Source organism: Pinus tabuliformis, chromosome Q (assembly GCF_031772625.1).
Source record: "Pinus tabuliformis cultivar Carrire ecotype Pingquan chromosome Q, CPIR1, whole genome shotgun sequence".
NCBI classification, from domain to species: Eukaryota; Viridiplantae; Streptophyta; class Pinopsida; order Pinales; family Pinaceae; genus Pinus; species Pinus tabuliformis.
The window spans coordinates 518,346,261-518,362,893 of record NC_142296.1 but is presented as its reverse complement, the minus strand read 5'-3'; the positions used below and the strand labels follow the sequence as shown (position 1 = coordinate 518,362,893).

The 16,633-nt window shown below is 35.6% G+C and overlaps 1 pseudogene; it reads left to right on the top strand.

Moving 5' to 3' along the window:
- The first annotated feature begins 13,924 nt into the window (after positions 1-13,924).
- On the top strand, positions 13,925-16,156 carry LOC149220450 (cullin-1 pseudogene; annotated as a pseudogene).
- Positions 16,157-16,633: the final 477 nt, after the last annotated feature.

Genomic DNA, 16,633 nt, shown 5'->3' with positions numbered 1-16,633 from the left:
ATGTAAAGGAGGTTTCCCCCTTGAAGAGGTTTATTTCTAAGGTATTTATCTATCTTTTCTATCTTTTTGTGAGCTCGTTTCATAACAGTAGCATTCGCATCCAAAAATGGGGGTCTCTAGATGATCTCCCAAGCCTTAAGAAAACACAGGAACCTACTCCCTTAACTACCTCAATTACTCATAAATGCACAATGGAAGAAAAGGATCAATTATCTGAGATTATATTGAAGAAAATAGTTTATATATTAATTGAAAACACATGTATATATGTGTCCCCTACTCTTCCCAGTGAGACCCAAATATAGTGATTGTTAAATAACATCTTTTAGAATTAATGCTACAAATTAGAAGAAAGATGATGACTAAGTGTTCTACTACTAATTTTCAGTACATTTCAGATTTAATTCCTATGCCTTTCTTATGACTTACTGAGTACATATGAACATGTAACCTATTGATGTGTTATTATTCAAGACTATTTGATTCTATGAAAATTTCATGCTCACCTAATCCTAGTTGTTCTGCCATGTAATAGTGTTGATATACTCTATCTTTGCGCTCGGTCACACAATAAGTTGATCTTGACTTTGACATTGGCATAGTGATGACTTAGTTACTTCTTTGATGAGCCAGATAGGTGATTCACCATGCTTTCCACTTTTTCCACCCACATATACGACTTGTTTGATTTCGTTGACCCAAAATATGTGCTGACCATTGAATCTGCTACAGTTTGAAAAGTGAGGTACAAAATTTGTCAATTTATGCAATGTTCACAGACTAACCTGTTTTTACAAAGAAAATCACACAAAATTGTAGAACAATGGAATCATTGCCTATGTTTAACCTTTTGTAGCTCAAATGGAAAATGTACATATGGAATGTGATAAAATTATGTAGAAAGGATGATTATGAAGGTTCATATAAGATAAATATAGTAAAAAATAAAGTAGCGAGTTGACAAAAATATGTTAGTTCCTAGGCCCATCAGTAGGATGTGAGGATTATATTGTAATTTCATTACCACTTATATCTTTATTCAAGTGTATCTAGAGTGTTTTTTAATATTTCCATAATTTCCATTAATATAATTGGAAGATATCTCCATTTCATAGGAGTTTGAGTATCTCCATGAGTTCTCTTATTCCCCTTAGAAAGACATGTCTAAATAAGTTTCCATGCACAATGTAGTTGTGTTGTCTCTTCTAGTAATATTAAACATTTCGTCATATTATTCCATGGAATTATTGATCTCTGTTTGGGCCATTTAGAAGGCATCTCTTATTCCTCTTACTTTGAAACAATATTTGTACTTGTGGAAGAATGTTCATTTCATCCCAACTGGTGAGGTTATTTTATTTTAAGCTCATCAATCATCTGAATTATATTTCCTTTAATGTGGAATGGAATAGCTTGAGCTTCTACTTATCTCAAGTGTAATCATAGGTCATGCATATGACTAAAACCTCAAACAAGAAAATGTTGTTATTCTCTATAGTTAGGACATGGAAGTGAGGGAGTGAAAATGGATTGATGTTTCTCATTTTTGTATCTCCATTAATTTCTTGGATAGGGAACTCAAAGACCTCTATTTGGTCCCGATAATAAAATATTGTATATTGATATGGGGCTCCTTATTTCTCTAACATATTCTCAAAACAGATTGCTTCTCTTTATGAGAAGTACTCAAAAGTTTTTTCCCTTCCTCAAGAGAAAGGTTCACAAACATTTTTGTTGTTATTTATTGGAAAGTATTGGTTCGTAGTTAGTGGTTTTGGGTGAAAATTTTGTTTATTTGTCCCTAATTTAACATATATATGCTTAAGAAACTTCAAAAAATTGCAATCTATTCTAAATTCTCTTTAGAGCTATATTTTTTTTGTATTTTTCTTGTGTTCCACTAAAATGTTAAATATGAAAAAATGATATGCAATATTTAACACCTCCTAGGAAATGACACTAAATTGTGGTGGTGGGATTTAAAACGGTAGTAATAATGCTTACACTCACTAGCTATCTACCTTAAATGTCAAACTAGGCTTTGTAAAAACATAAAAGCCATTGTGTAGTATATATGTCAACTACACACAAGCACTTATTTATAGTAGATATTGAGAGACCTAAATATTCTATGACCACCTTATATTACTCAATGAGGGAGAGTGATACTCAACTAATCATAGAAAATATAAAATCTAAGTTCTACTAAATTTGTAAATTGATTAAAGAAAATAAGAACCAAAGCAAATCTTATAGGGCCAAAAGGAAATGATGTTGTAAATTTAGTTGCAACTATATTTTTAAGATATGGAAAATAAATATTATTTATATTGAAAAAAATCCCTTATGAAGAAAATATGAAGTAGCTCATGGTCCAACACACTCCCTATAATGCCCACTAATGTTTACAAGTGCAATAAAATAAAGTCGGAAACAATGTTATAGCAATTGTGCATTGTGTTAGGAAATGCTACAAGAAATAGAAAGTGTTATAGGAAAACATATAGGGAATTACAAAATGCTATAAAAAATGAAGAATTCCGTCGTAGCCATGCAACACAAGTGAAATCTATTAGAGCAAGCTAGATGTGAATTTTTTTTGCCATAAAAGAAGTAACTATGCCATGAAAATGTTTTTGCATGGATGGTACGATGAACAAATAGCTAGCTATGTATTATTTCTTAAAAATAATCATTAGAATGACTACAATAACATAAACACAAGCATATTCCATACTTTTAGGGTGTCATTGTGTGGGTCGTACATAATGTCCTCACAACAAACCTAAGAACAACTAATACTAACAAGTTGAGAAATAACACTTCACTATGAATATATCATTGAAACTAAGTTACAAAAGTTGAGAAAAAAAATTCTCTAAGAATCAACATTAATTAACCACTTATAATCATTCAAGAATTAATTGCAACAACAACACTTAGTACTGTTTAGGTAAAAATGATGAGTTTTCTAAGCACAAAGAGAGACCAACCTTAGTTTTGGATGGGCTTTATAATATACATTATGGGGGCCCATAAACAAATTCATAAGAGAACAGGGAAAGGAGGGATAAAACTACAAAAGTTCTAACAAATTTCCAATATATCCACACATTTCTTGTACTAGCTCTAGTGATAATTCTCAACATGGTTACCTACATGACAATTAGAGAAGAAGCAACTTCCTCATGCCTTTATAACATCACAAATGGAATTTAGTATGACTTTATCTCTAACCTACGATTTTAAGCTACTTAGTTTGGCAAAACAAAACTCAACATGCATAACAAATCCATGAACACAGGGTTGCCTTTTTCTTTAGTGATGGAGGGTGGGGGGAAGGGTTAAAGTGTAGATCTATATTAAATAAAATATATTTATAGGAATAGATTATATACCTTGATATATGTCACAATACTCCTAGTGTTAGGATGTAGACCCCTTGTCCTTAGCCCCAATATCTTCTTGTTGAGCAAGTAGGACCTACCATTGTATCATGGTAAGGAAGAAATTCTAACTCTTGCCTAGAATCTAATTACACCAATGTTGATGTTTTACACTCAACAATATGTAGCAAAATCTAAGCCAAATATTTGGTCTCTCCAACTCACTTGCATATGAATTTTTTGGTCTCGTGCTTATTTATAGCTTGGATCCTTCTTATTGAATGTTTTAGGATCTTGATGATAATATTCATGGCATGTGAACTACGCAATTATAAGTTGTAGAAAATCCTATAGATTCATAAGATCATGCAATTTACTAAAACACAGGATGAGAATTTACTCCTACTTTCAACCAGTGGAAGCCAATAGATTGATGAAAACAATATGAATAAGAAGAAGATAAATCAATGGAACATGACACAAGATGTATTTGGGGAAATCCACTACTCAAAAGCTCTCTATCTGTATTGCATATATCAGAAATATGAGTGAAGATACAAAGCTTGCTCTCACTAGAATAATTCCGCACAAGTATGCTCAACTCTCTCAATGCAAAATCTAGCTCAAGACAAATCCTTAGCCTATTCAGTAGCTCTCCAAGCACTTAATCACTTGCATAATTCCTAGGATGAATAACCTGTATTTAAAGGGCATTCATGCTTCCAAAACTGCACAATCCAAACATAGGTTCTTCTCTAATTGCATGCACGATCTATATAACTCAGTAAATCACACAACTAATACTACATTTTCCCTGCACTCTAGTCTCAATTGGGTCTTTCTTAGAATCAACATGCATGAGTTTCTAACGATGGAATATTCAGTTAACTAGAGTGACACTTATGGTTGCACTAGTGCACCAACTAATTGTTAACTCCCCATTAGTTCCACAAACAATTTGGAACTAATTTAACTAAACATAACTTGTTAAACTCAGTTATCTAATTTAGAATACAATTTAAACTCATTTTGGACCTCCAAAACTTAGGGATAACACATACATGAATCCAGAAAGACTTCCAACTTCAAATTCGTAAGATAATTAAGTTAATTAAACTTAATTAACTATTTAGAAGTTGCTATGAGAATAGAATTTGATTTTAATTCTCAGTTCAATTCAAGGACAAATTAAATTGGAATTTCTTGTTTCCATTTCTCAACATTCCTTCTCAACAAGAAAAGGATTATCAACTACCCCGATCCTATCTCTGTGAAACTTGATTTACATCTTGACAATGCCTTTGTCAAAATATTAGCATATTTCTTATTCGTGGGAATGTACTCTAAAAACATAATCCACCTCAATACATAATCTCTGAGATGATGATATCATATATCAATATGCATGGACCAATCATAGCAAACTAGATTTTTAGGAAGTTTGATACAACTCTGATTATCACAATAAAACACAATTGGATCCATCTTCTCACCAAATAAACCATTCGGGATCTTCCTCATCAAGATGGCCTCACATGCTGCCTAACTCGCACCCATGTAATCTTCCTCAACCAAATTGACTGCAACCGATCTTTGTTTCTTGTTGTACCAAGAGATTGTCTCCGACCCAATACTGAAGATCCCTCTTAATGTGCTCTTCAGGTCCGATGGAATCCTTGCCCAATCTACATCGGTGAAGCCTTGAATCTTCACTCCCTCTATCCATTTGTACCATAATTCATACTGAGAAGTGCCCTTGTGGTATCACTTCGTATAACTTTAACCTTATTTCCTGACTCTTTCTCCACAAATTCTTTAAACTCACAAAACATTGTGAAAGTTTGATCCTTTTTCTGCATGAAAAATATCAAGCATTCTCGAGAAAATTCATTAAAAAATATAACATAATACCTGTTTTTGGTCATGGATGTTGCTGAGAATGGTCCACACACATCTTAAGGGACTCGCTCTAGAATATCCTCTGCTCGACTGTCTTTGTAATGAAAGGAAGACTTGGTGTATTTTCCCAAAGTAAACCCCTTGCATATATCAACTAGCTCAAGTGTACCTTTGCGAAGACTGATAGAGATCTATTGTAATATATTCAAAGCCCCATGATGCAGGTGGCCTAATTGCCTGTGCCAAAACTCGCCAACGTCTCGGCTCTCCACCCTATCTGCTTTTGTTCTCAAAGAAGCACTCTCCTTTACCTCCAACTTATAAATATTCTTCATCTGAATCCCTATCTTCTTTACTTGACCCGTGACTATGTGTTGAATGAACAACTTTCCTTTCGAGAAGATCACATGAAAGCCTCTATCCTCAAGGATGGAAATGGATACCAAGTTCTTCTTCTGCCTCAAGGATTATCTGCCTCGCTTTCGGCACACACCTCTTCCATTCGGCCAAATTCTGTGCATCTAATGTTCTTGGCTTAGGAATTTCTTGATCAACAAACCATTTCAAGCCATTATCCTCTAGCACAACCTCTATCGTGTCCCTCCAGGCTATAAAATTCAAGTTTCCTGCCAAGACATACTCGAGCCACAAACTGTAGAAGGCCATGAGCCGATCTAGAAGTATGTATTGAAAATTCAAATTTCACCTGTAACCCAAAAATAAAAACTTCGAAATCTCATCTAGCATATTATTCTTAGCTCTGATATCATGTAGAAAATCCTATAGATTCACAAGCTCATGCAATTTACTGAAGAACAGGACAAGAATCTACTTCTACTTTCAACTAGCGAAAGCCAATAGATCGATGAAAAGAATATGAACAAGAAGAAGACACAACATGTATCTAGGGAAAGCCAATGCTCAAAACCCCTCTATCTGTCTTGCATATCAGAAATATGAGTGAAAATACAAAGCTTGTTTTCACCAAAGCAATTCCGTACAAGTATGCTCAACTCTCTCAGCTCAAAAGCTAGCTCAAGCCAAATCCTTAGCCTATTTAGCAGCTCTCAAAGCCTCGAATCTCTTGCATAATTCCTAGGATGAATAGCCTGTATTTAAAGGGAATTCATCCTTCCAAAACCGTGTAATCTAAAGATATGTTCTTCTCTAATTACATGCATGATCTATACAACTCAGTAAATCACACAACTCATAGTATATTGTCCTTGCACTCTAGTCTCAACTCGGTCTTTCTAAGAATTGACATGCATGAATTTCTGATGAGGGAATCTTCAGTTAACTACAGTGACACTTGTGGATGCACTAGTGCACCAACTGACTGTTAACTCTTTATTAGTTCCACAAACAATTTGGAACTAATTTAACTGAACATAACTCAGTACACTCAGTTATCTAATTTACAACTCAATTTAGACTCATATTGGACCCCTAAAACTTACGGATAACACATACATGCCTCCAGAAAGAATTCCAACTCGAAATTCTTATGCTAATTAAGTTAATTAAACTTAATTAACTATTTACAAGTTGCTATGAGAATATAATTCGATTTTAATTCTCAGTTTAATTCAAGGACAAACTAAATTGCAATTTCTTGTTGCCATTTCTCAACATAAGTTGTGTATGAGTTCAATGCTATTATGGATTTTTGACAACACATTATGAGATTTTTCTCAAGTTCCAAGCTTAATAGTGAGCTTTTGGCAAAATGGATATGTTACCCACAAGAAACTCATGCATGTCGATTCTGAGAAAGACCCAATTAACCATGTATCCAATCAACCATTATGTTACAAGGAGAGACCATATCCTTGTGGGTGCCTTCATTTTTGTAAAATGATGCCCAATATGTTAGTGGGAAGCACCACTTCCTTGCGGATGCCCACTATGTTGGTGGGAGGCATCACTCCTTTTTGGATGCCCCTTATCGCAAATCAATAAATCAATTATTGTTTTAATATAACGATTCACTCCCTTACAAATACCCTGTTATGTAAAAAATAGTTAATTTTAGGTTTATAATTTAATTTAGGTTTAGTTAGGCAAAAGGGCACAATCATAAGATCATGCCCTTTCCCAAAGGGTGTCCATGGTGGTATTTAAGCCAGGAGCCCCATTGTAATCAGACATCATCTGTCATTTTTCATATCTTTTAATAAATATTTATATATCTATTCTGCGTTCTAGCATTTTCTGTATCATCTGGTATCAGAGCATCGATCCTGTCCCTCGCTGCCGTCCGTATTGTTTTGTTGTTCTGCCAAAATCGTCGGTCCTGCCAAACTCGTCTGTCCCTCGCTGCCGTCCGTATTGTTTTGCTGTTTTGTTGTTCTGCCAAAATCGTCAGTACTCCATTCACCGTTACTAATTCCCTACCACAGCGAGCCTCGTTCTTGACCAACCGTTGACCCTATCCTCCGCCATCCGTCCTCGACACTCAGACTCACCGTAACGATTTCGGACGACTGCCAGATTTTTGTTACGGATAGCCGATATAATTTTTTAAAATCAAAAGGGTTACCAACGTGCTGCCAAGTCCGGTTACGGTAAACATTCGACCTCTTTTTGGAACGGTTCAAAAATTTATATATATAAAAAGACGGTTCATGATATCTGAAACGGGTTCAAAAGATTTGAAAGGTTATAACACTTGATTTAGTTATATATATATATATTATATTTTAATTATATATATTATATATATAATTTAATTAAGAGTTATATAATTTATAACTTTAAAATTATATATATATATATATATATATATATATATATATATATATATAATAATTAATAATTATAAATTATAATTATTATAATTTATAATAAAATATATATATATATAATAATTAATTAAATTAAATTATTAAATTAATTTAATTTAATTATTTAAAAAAAAAAAAAAGGAGGAAGGAAAAATATTTTAGCTGGCAAATAAATACACGCCTCCGCAAACCCGCTCAATGTCGACAATGACAATGGCAGATTTCCAGAAAAGGTTGTTGGATGCAGAGCAAAGGATAAATAACAACCACGATGAAGTCAGTAAGAGATTAAATGACGTCGAGAGCAAGCTTGGGGAGCAAGCAGACAAAATAAAAAATCTCGAAGATACGACAAATCGAATAGAGATAAAAATGGAAAGTCAACATGTCCAAACAGGAGTAAACTTCAGAGAAGTCTTAACAATGCTGAAAAGTCTGTGTAAAAAGTCGAATTGTACAGCCGAAGAGCTATTGAAAGAAGGTGAAGAGAATCAAGAACACATTTCGCCAGAGTCAACTAAGTCCACAGACTCTCACGACAAGGTTGAATCCCCAAAAAAATCAGCGACACACTACCAAGAAGCAAGTAACACTGCCTTTACAAACAAGCAACTTTGGGATACCCTTACTAATCAACACCCTCTTTTTGCTCAACCATTAGCCACATACCAGAAGAGGGTAAAGGTTGAGATGCCTAAATTCGATGGGAACGAAAAAAACAATGTGGCATGGATAAATAAAGCAGAAGAATACTTTGAGATATATGACATCACTGACGATGACGAAAAGCTCAGACATGCATCCATGAAAATGGAGGGAGAAGCATATAACTGGTATATGTGGTGGAAAAAGACAACACACGTCATTAGCTGGAGGATATTTAAAGATGCATTCTTCAAAAGATTCCAAGGTGTGAAGGAAGAAGAGTTCTTTTCAAAACTCATTAAATTACGACAAAAAGGAAGTGTGGATGAATACACTCAAGAATGGGAGACCTTAGTAACTCGAGTGCCTGGGTTATCGGAATCTCGTTTAATTCAGTCATACATCTCGGGACTTAAAACCTATTTACAAGTAGAACTTGAGATGCATGACATTTCATCAATAGAAGTAGCAAGACGAAAAGCAAAAACAGCTGAAAAGAAATTCGAACAAATATTTTGGTCAAAAGCCGAAAAAACATATGCCAGACGAAGAACACCTCAGTATGCAGACGCAAAAAATACAAGATATGTTCCACCACATCGTCGTGAAGATGAAAAATCTAATTTGGAAGCGCAAAGGATAAAGGAGGGTAAATGCAAGCGTTGTGGTGAAAGGTGGGATCCCAAACATAGGTGTGTTAAAGGAAAGGAACCAAAGAATCTATATAATTTTGAGGCAACCAATGATTCAAACAGTGAAGAGTCTGATATTGAAGAAACAGAAGATGCCCCAGAATTCTCACCAGAACTAGATGACGAAAGTATGCCGCAAGTGTCATTATCAGCTATGACAGGTATATCACAACCTCAAACTCTAAAATTAAAAGGACACATAAAGAAGAACAATGTGGTGGTTCTCATTGACTCTGGTAGCACACACAATTTTTTGGATGCAACCATGGCCAAGAGACTCAATATTTTTTCATTCCCTTTACCAAACATGAAGGTAATGGTAGCAGACGGTAAGAGGATTGAAAAAGTGGGGAAATGTCATAAGGTTAAATTGCAAATTCAAGACTTCAGTTTAGAATCTTCGTTTTTCACAGTACCATTAGGAGGAGTAGATGTAGTCTTAGGTGTCCAGTGGTTGCGAACCTTGGGTACTTATGCCGCTAACCACCAAGTACAATTTATAAAATTCAAATGGGGAGGTCAAAAGTACAAATTACATGGGTTCCAAGCACCAGAAAATCAAATTGTATCATCATCTCAGATGATGAAGATGATTCGAAGAGGAGCACCTGCTTATGTAGTACAATGTCATCAATTAGAAATATTATCTGCAAATATGACCAGTGAAGAGTCACCAGAGATACAAGAACTAATTAAGAAACATGAAGAAGTATTTCAAGGTCTACCTCTAAAGATGCCGCCTAATAGGGAAATTGAGCATACAATAGAAGTCAAGGCAGGATCAGACCCGGTTAACATCAAGCCATACCGATATCCACATCACCAAAAAACAGAAATCGAGAGATTAATCCAAGACCTCTTAAGGTGTGGAATCATCTCGAAAAGTAAAAGTCCTTACGCTGCTCCAGTGGTGTTGGTAAGGAAGAAAGATGGGTCATTCAGGCTATGTATTGACTATAGGGGATTAAACAAACTAACAATTAAAAATAAGTTTCCAATTCCCTTTATCGACGAAATGTTGGATGAGTTACATGGCGCAAGGTATTTCTCAAAATTGGATCTAAGATCAGGTTACTACCAAATTAGAATAAGATTAGAAGACATACCAAAAACCGCATTCCGAACACATGAAGGTCATTATGAATTTAAAGTAATGCCATTTGGATTAACCAATGCACCGGCAACGTTTCAAGCAACTATGAATGAATTATTTCCCCCACACCTCAGAAAGTTTGTATTAGTATTCTTTGATGATATTCTAATTTACAGTAAAACTTGGAAGGAGCACTTGCAACATTTGGATAAGGTTCTTACACTACTTAAAGAACACCAATTTTACGCAAAAAAGTCCAAATGTACCTTTGGAAAGGAAGAAGTAGAATACCTTGGACACATTATATCCCATGAAGGTGTAAAGGTGGACCCTAACAAAATCAAAGCCATAAAAGAATGGACCAAACCCGTTAATATATCCAAGCTAAGAGGGTTCTTAGGTTTGACAGGATATTACCGAAGGTTTATTAAAAACTATGCACATATAACTGCACCTCTAACAAATCTTTTAAAGAAGAATTCGTTTCTATGGGATGAGGAAGCAGGAAGGTGTTTTGAAAAATTAAAAGAAATTATGTCTAATGCTCCCGTATTAGCAACACCAGATTTTTCTAAACCATTTATCATTGAGTGTGATGCTTCTGGATTCGGTATAGGTGCAGTACTAATGCAACAAGGACATCCCATAGCTTTTGAAAGTAGGAAGCTCAATAAAAGAGAGCGCCTCAAATCCACATACAACAAAGAAATGCTAGCTATCATGCACGCACTAGCTAAGTGGAGGCAATATCTTTTGGGAAGTAAGTTTTCTATTCGAACAGACCATAACAGTCTCCAACATCTCCTTCAACAAAAAACGCTTTCTGAAGAACAACAAAAATGGATTGAAAAAATTGCCGCTTTTGACTTGGAAATACTACATAAAAGGGGTAAAGACAATGTAGTAGCCGATGCCTTATCCAGGAAAGATGAAGAACCAACACTACTTGCAATGTCGGTTGTTGTTCCTGAGTGGCTTAACGAAATTCGAAGTGAGTATGCCAAGGATCCAGAAGTAACGGCAATAATCAATAACCTTCCCAATAACTCAAAATTTGAGTGGAAGAATGATATCCTATGGTATAAAGGAAGAATATATCTAAGTACAAATTCCAAGTTTAAGTTTAAGATACTCAAAGAATTACATGACTCACCGTCAGCTGGACGCGTAGGATTCTTTAAGACTTACTACAATGCACATCAATCCTTCTTTTGGAAGGGAATGAATCGTGATATTCAGAAGTATGTAGCAGAATGTGATACATGTCAAAGGAATAAAAGCGAAAACATTACGACACCAGGATTACTTCACCCCTTAAACATTCCAAATCAGAAGTGGGAGGAAATCTCGATGGACTTTATTGAAGGATTACCAGTATCTGAAGGCAAGGACAAGATTTTCGTAGTAGTCGACAGACTCACCAAATATGCTCACTTTATGGCAATAAAGAAGTCGTACTCAGCAAAAGAAATCGCTGAAATATTTTGCAAAAATATATATAAGTTGCACGACTTTCCAAAAGTCATTGTAAGTGATAGAGATGCCAAGTTCAAGGGTAATTTCTGGAAGGAATTGTTCAACCATGTACGAACTTACTTAAATATGAGTTCCACTTATCACCCGCAAACAGATGGCCAAACAGAGGTTGTCAATAAATGTTTGGAGGCCTACCTACGTTGCTACGCTACAGAAAAACAAAATAAATGGGCTCAATGGTTACACCTTGTTGAATGGTGGTATAACTCCACCTATCATACATCAGCGAAAATGACGCCATTTCAAGCCCTATATGGATATGAACCCCCGAAATGGAAAGATCTAGCTATGGTCCAAACAAATCTACCTGCTGTTAAAGATCAACTAGAAGAAACTCAGAAAATCGTCCAAATATTAAAAGAAAATCTAAATAATGCAAGGAATCGTATGAAGCAACAAGCAGACCGTAACAGAACCGAAAGAGAGTTTGAAGTTGGAGAATGGGTATTTGTTAAGCTCCAACCATACAAACAATTATCCTTAAAACAGAAAGGAAAAAACAAATTGGCACCAAAGTTTTATGGACCTTATCAGATCAACAAAAAGATTAGCCAAGTTGCATATGGTTTAAGCCTTCCAGAGACAAGTCGTGTTCACAACGTCTTCCACGTATCTTGCCTTAAAAGGGCCCTAGGTAACAATCAAACAGCGCAAACAACACTTCCATCCCTAGATGATGAGGGAAGAGTCATTTTAGAACCAGAAGGTATTTTGTCTACTAGAGAAAGAAAGCTTCGTTATCGTACTATCAAGGAATATCTGATCAAGTGGAAGGACTTGCCCGAAGAAGAAGCTTCTTGGGAGAATGAAGTATTTTGTCAACAACATCCGTCGTTACATATGCTTTGAGGACAAAGCATTCTTTCGAGAGGAAGGCAATGTTATGTAAAAAATAGTTAATTTTAGGTTTATAATTTAATTTAGGTTTAGTTAGGCGAAAGGGCACGATCATAAGATCATGCCCTTTCCCAAAGGGTGTCCATGGCGGTATTTAAGCCAGGAGCCCCATTGTAATCAGACATCATCTGTCATTTTTCATATCTTTTAATAAATATTTATATATCTATTCTGCGTTCTAGCATTTTCTGTATCATACCCCATTTCAATAACTATAAGGATCTAGGTGGAAGTGGAGTAAGCAGGTTGCCTTATGTTGATTGTCTCATTAACATATGAATAATCAACCATTATGTTAGTAAGAGAAAATCTCACTCCATTATGGATTCACCCATTTTATTGACCATAAACATCATGTCATATTATAGCTAGAACAAACACATAATTCCTTGTCAATCCCCACTATTTATGAGCACCATTGTAGATGCCCTCTAATAAGATGTGACTTTCCATTATATATACTCCCATTTATATAAACATAAAAATCATATATACTCCCATTTATATAAACATAAAAATCATGGTATATTGGAGAAAAAGGCCCTACTAATTTGTGGAGACTCTAATAGACTCTAATATATTAAAAATAGAACAAAAGCATATTCTCATCATAATATAAAATAATATGAAAAATTACTTAAAATAATCTTCAAAAAAAAAAAAAAAATATAGTTTAAAAATAGCACCATATAGTTTACTTCTCTATTATTATTATTATTCTAATTTTAAATTTTATTTTTATGGGCATAATCAAATGAAATTAAAATAAATATCATGAACACGCGAGGGAACCGGCCGACGGGACATTCACATGCCGGGCCCACATAACCCAGCCTTAACGATATTAAAAATACAAAGTTGCAATCACTCGTTTACCATAAACAGATTCTCAACCTTCTCTAGAGTGGAGCGCGTACTCTGCTATCATACCTTCTGATAACCAAGTATTCTCTCCCTAAGAAAACAGTGTCAGTTAGCTTTGGTTTCGAAATGACGAGGAGCAGTGGAAGTATCATAAACGTGCAGGAAGGATGGGCTATTGTCAACAGGGCCGTGAAAGACAAGAGGTTTGATCTGGAAGAAGGTTGGGCTTTTATTTACAAAGCTATCCTACAGCTGAGTAGCCGGTTGGAAGAAGATGTCAACTTTGAGGTGCCTGTGGACGACAAAATGGCTATTTACACTGTCGTCTACTATATTCGCGAGAAACCGGAACTCTATAATAGATACAGGGATTCCATTAAAGAGTACATAACCTTAACGGTTTCACCGGCTTTGAGGGAACAGACTGATGACCAGTTGTTGCCGAGAGAACTTATCAAACGCTGGAAAATTTTCAAGGCCATGCTCCGTTCCATGTTCGCTTTCTTCCAACATTTGGATGTCTGGTATCCCTCCCTTCTTTCAGTCAGAGAAGTTGGAATCGAGTACTTCCGAGACCTTGTTTTTCGGGAAATCCGAATTAATGTGAAGAATGCGGCGATTGTTCTTATTGATGAAGAGCGCGAAGGAGAGCCAAGAGATGAGACCGAGACCCTTTTGAAAGATATTGTCGCCATTTTTCTGGAGGTTGACATGGATTTCTATACAAATGATTTTGAAGTGGCCATGTTGGAACATACTGCAGATTTCTACTCTCGGAAGGCTTCTTCATGGATTTTAGAAGATTCCTATACGGACTATATGTCAAGGGTGGATGAAGCTTTCATACTCGAGAAGGACAGAGTTGCAAGATATTTGCATAAGAGCAGCGAGCAAAAGGTATTAGAGAATGTAAAGAATGTATTGTTTTCCCATTTGATGACATATCTTCTTGAGGAACATAGATATAAAGATATTTTGAGGATGGGGAGGCTATTTGATAGTGTACCTAATGGATGGGAATCAATTGAAAATATTTTTAAGCAGCATGTTATTAGTGAAGTAACATCACCTGTTAAACAAGCTGAAGATGCTGTGCTAAAGCAGAATGCAGGCAGAAGGGATAAAAGTTTATTGTTGCGGGAAGTGTTTGCGTTTGTGAGGAAGGTTATAGAATTACGGGACCAGTATACGAAATATGATGATGATGTCTTTCAGGAGAATAATATTTTTTCCAGGGTTTTGAAACAAGTATTTGAGGTGTTCTGTAATAAAGGAATTGCAGGAAGTAGCAGTGCTGAGTGGCTGGCTACACTTTGTGATACTGTACTTGAAGAGGATAGCAGCAATGAAACGTTGAGCAGAGACGATATAATTGAAAATGTGGTGGAATTTGTAGAGTATATCTGGGATAAAGATCGGTTTGTTGAATCCTACGGAGAAAAACTAACTCGTAGAATTCTGCTCGGCAAACGTACAAATATTGGTTATGTGCAGATCATATTGTCAAAGCTGAAGCAGAAATTTGGTGATCAATTAACGTCACAGATTGCTGGTATGTTAACGGATTGGACAGGATCCCAGGAGAGACAAAGTAAATTCGAAACCTATCTTGAAAATAATAGAAATATACATCTGGGAATAGAGTTTACAGCTACAGTGCTGACAACTAGATTTTGGCCAACATACAAGTGCCCTCACATTAATTTACCTCCAGAGATGGTTAGATGTGTTGAAGCATTTACAGACTATTATTCCGCAGAAGCCCAACATCAAAAGCTTAAATGGATATATTCCTTGGGATCCTGTACTATAATTGGTAAGTTTGATAGAACATCAGTAAAACTGATAGCAACAACTTGCCAAACAGCAATATTATTGTTGTTCAATGCCTCTGAAAAGTTGAGTTATTCCAACATCAAAAAGCACTTGAATTTGGCAGAGGAAGAAATTGATGGACTTCTCTATTCACTGGCCTGTGACAAGTATAAAATTCTTCTCAAGATTCCAGATACGACCACGGTAACTGCATCAGATGACTTCAAAATCAATTTTAATTTTACAGATAAAAAAGGGAAGATAAAACTTCCAATGCCACTGCTGAGCGACAAGAAAAAATCATCATCGGAGGAGGATATTCATAAGGACAGACGTTTTGTTATTGATGCATCGATAGTACGCATTATGAAGGCAAAAAAGGCTTTACAATACAAAATACTTGCGAGTGAATGTGCTCAGGAACTTGAAGGGCTATTCAAGGTAGATTTCATGCAAATTAAAAGGCGGATTGAAGATTTGATTAAGAGGGAGTTCTTAGAACGAGACAAAAAAGAGGTGGATTTGTTAAGATATATACCTTGAAGAAGCCTATGAAGATAGCACGGAAAGGTATTGAATGCGTTGGTTTTACGTTGTCACTCTGTTGTTCTTGTAATTTGAAAACTAGTCCCCTTCCTTGTAAGAATCCTAAAAGGCATTCGTTTATCCACCACAGGTTCTAGATTCACTAGACCAGCTCTCGGTTCATATCCCAGCAAGCAAGCAAGCAGCAAGTTGACTTTGTTTGTTCAAGAGCCAAAGTAGTTATTGGAGTTGTTGGAGTAGTGAGGTGGGTATATTTGTTGGTGTACTGATTCTGTGCATTCATTGACAGCAGGCATGGAGTACCAGCAATTACACTTGGAGTATAAACATCAACTCTTGTATCGATGCCAGGATCGACTAGCCTCAGCACTGACTTGAATATCCTTCTTTGAATGGCCCTCCCTAAATGTTTTCTCAATTCCCTCCGGAATGTCTCTCTATCTAGCCCCTCTACCTGGGTTTAATGGCTCAAAC